We start from the raw sequence: 3289 nt of genomic DNA on the forward strand, positions 1-3289 counted from the left end.
CCGGCTACAACCAAATAATGATGGCTCCACAGGACGAGGAGAAAACGGCCTTCATAACAGACAGGGGGCTGTACTGTTACAAGGTAATGCCCTTCGGTCTGAAGAACGCTGGCGCTACTTACCAGCGCCTCGTCAATAAAATCTTCAAGGAGCAGATCGGCCGGAACATGGAGGTGTACGTGGACGATATGCTGGTAAAGAGCCGCCATGCGGATCAGCACATTGCCGATCTGGAGGAGACCTTCGCCACCTTGCGGAAGTTTCGTATGAAGCTAAACCCAGCGAAGTGCGCCTTTGGTGCTTCGGCCGGGTGGTTCCTCGGCTTCATTGTCAACCAGCGGGGGATCGAGGCCAACCCGGACAAAATCAAGGCCATCCAAGATATGTCCCCTCCGACCAAAGTGAAGGAGGTTCAGGAGCTCGCTGGGAGGGTCGCCGCGCTCGGACGATTTGTGGCAAAATCGGCCGAACGCTGCCAACCGTTCTTCAAGGTGTTGAAGCGCCCGAAAGACTTCCTCTGGACGGCTGAATGTCAAGTGGCGTTCGACCAGCTCAAGGAGAACATGGCGTCTCCTCCCCTGCTGTCCAAGCCGCAAGAGGGGGAGATGCTTTACCTTTACCTGGCGGTCTCCCCAACCGCAGTCAGCGCAGTACTGGTTCGGGAAGAGGCAAAACTTCAGAAGCCCGTGTACTACACCAGCCGAGTCCTCCGGGATGCCGAGACGCGGTACACGAAGGCTGAAAAGATCGCCTTCGCGCTGCTGACTGCGACCAGGAGGCTTCGCCCCTATTTCCAGGCTCATTCTGTCACCCTTTTGACCGATCAACCACTGCGGCAGATCCTCAGCAATCCTGAGAATGCGGAACGGCTGGTGAAGTGGGCAGTAGAACTTGGTGAGTTCGACATCTGCTACCAGCCCCGGCCCGCCAACAAGGCCCAGGTGCTCGCGGACTTTCTCGCTGAGTGCACTGTGCAGGAGGCGGAACCTAGGCCGCCGGAAACACCCAGCCTCGATCTCCCGATCTGGACGCTCCACATTGACGGGTCGTCGAACCCTGAAGGTGGAGGGGCTGGGCTGGTCCTTACCAATCCCGATGGAGTGATAGCCGAGTATGCCTTGAGGTTCGGATTTCCAGTGACCAACAATGAGGCGGAGTACGAGGCCCTAGTCACGGGACTCAAACTCGCCAAGGAGCTCGGCATCCGGCGTCTGAAGGTCTTCACCGACTCCCAGCTGGTGGTCGGGCAGGTTCGAGGGGAGTTCGAGGCACGGAGCCCGACCATGCAGAGCTACGTCCGGAAGGTGCAAGCACTCATTCCCGACCTCGGCAGTATTGACATTCAGCAGGTCCCAAGGAGCGAAAATGCTAGGGCCGACAGGTTGTCCCGCTTGGTGGGCGCTGAGGCACACAACTTGTCAAGGACGATATACCTGGAGACCCTAGATGCCCCGAGCATCGGCGAGGCTGAAGCGGTAATGGCAATTGATCCGGAACCATCTTGGATGGACCCGCTTGTAGCTTACCTCGCCGAAGGGATCCTCCCCGAAGATGAAGATCAAGCTCGGCGACTTGTTATGAAGTCCGCCCACTACGTACTCTACGAAGGGAGGCTGTATCGGACCTCGTTCACCGCCCCCCTCTTAAGGTGCCTCCGCCCTTCGGAAGCGGCTTACGCCCTCAGCGAAGTCCACGAAGGCATCTGCGGATCGCACCTGGGGGCTAGGTCCCTGGCACATAAGATCATGAGGCAAGGCTACTATTGGCCGACCTTATTGGAAGACTCAAAGGATCACGTACGGAAATGCGACGCCTGCCAGCGCCACGCCAACATCCAGAGAGTCCCCTCTGTTCCCTTGGCGCCAATCACCGCCCCCTGGCCCTTTGCACAGTGGGGAATGGATATCCTCGGACCATTCCCCATCGCTTCGGCCCAGCGGAAATTTTTGATTGTCGCCATCGACTACTTCACCAAGTGGGTGGAGGCAGAGCCACTGGCCACCATCACGGAGGCGCAAGTCCGGAAGTTCGTAAAGAAGAACATCATTGTCCGATTTGGGGTACCTCGGGTCCTCATCTCGGATAACGGTCGACAGTTTGATAACAAGCATTTCCGAGACTTCTGCGAGGAGTTCGGGATCGAACATCGGTTCACGTCCGTGTCGCATCCCCAAACCAACGGCAAGGCCGAGGTCACAAATCGGACAATCCTCCAAGGTATCAAAGCGCGGATCGGACGGACGGGGCAAGCTTGGGTCGAGGAACTCGAGAATGTCCTTTGGGCGTATCGGACCACGCATCGGACTCCTACCGGGGAAACGCCTTTCAGCCTAACCTATGGCACGGAAGCCGTTGTCCCCGTAGAGCTCGGACTTCCCTCACCTCGGGTAGCCGCACACCGACCCGAGGCCAACTCGGAGCAACTCCGAGGGAACCTGGATCTCTTGGAAGAAGCAAGGGAAATGGCGCAGGTTCGGATGGCAATGTATCAGCGGAGGGTGGCCCGATATTACAACTCCAAAGTCCGACCGAAGCTTTTCAGAATTGGAGATCTGGTGCTGAGGCGAGCTAAGGCATCTCAACCTACGGAAGGTGGGAAGCTAGCGCCGAATTGGGAAGGCCCGTATAAAGTTCGTTGGGTAAACCGACCTGGCTCCTACCAGTTGGAAGCCCTAGATGGCCGAGAAATTCCAAGGGGCTGGAATTCCGCTAACCTGCGGATGTATTACCAGTAGAACAACAAGGCCAGAAAGACAATTTGAAAAGGTGCAACACTTTTCATTTCAATAATTTCTGGTTACAATGGCGTGCTCGTGTGATTACAAGGAATTCCCAGAGGGGAATTAGGGAGTAAAGAAAGCAAAGAAGAGGTGGAGAATCCGTGGAGCTGAGGACCGAGGATCCCAAACCCTCAACCCAAAGCAGCTGCAATCCCACCGGAAGTGGGTGCTTCTAACCGGAGGCGCCATCCAGCACCTCACCAAAAAGACGAGGAGCCGCCGCAGAAGAAGCTCCCGCTGCCCCCAGGGGAACGCCGCCTCCAAAGGATATTCCCATCCTCCCCAGTGGTAGGAAAGAGAAGGAATTCGAGGGGGAAGAGCATATGGAGGCGCGGTCCCGGACTGAGCGTCTGGTGCAGAGCTCAATCGGGAGGCTGAACTTCAAGGAGGGGAGATGTGATCCCGGATGAAACGCCTAGAGCGGAGTTCCGCCGGAAAGACCCTCCTTGTTGATCCCAGATGAAACGGCTAGTTGGCTGAAGTCGCAAGGGGAGCGCCTCCCCTTTCCT

The sequence above is a fragment of the Phoenix dactylifera genome, chromosome 7, assembly GCF_051530095.1.
Source record: "Phoenix dactylifera cultivar Ajwa chromosome 7, Ajwa_hap1_PhDact_Kaust_v1.1, whole genome shotgun sequence".
Taxonomy (NCBI): Eukaryota; Viridiplantae; Streptophyta; class Magnoliopsida; order Arecales; family Arecaceae; genus Phoenix; species Phoenix dactylifera.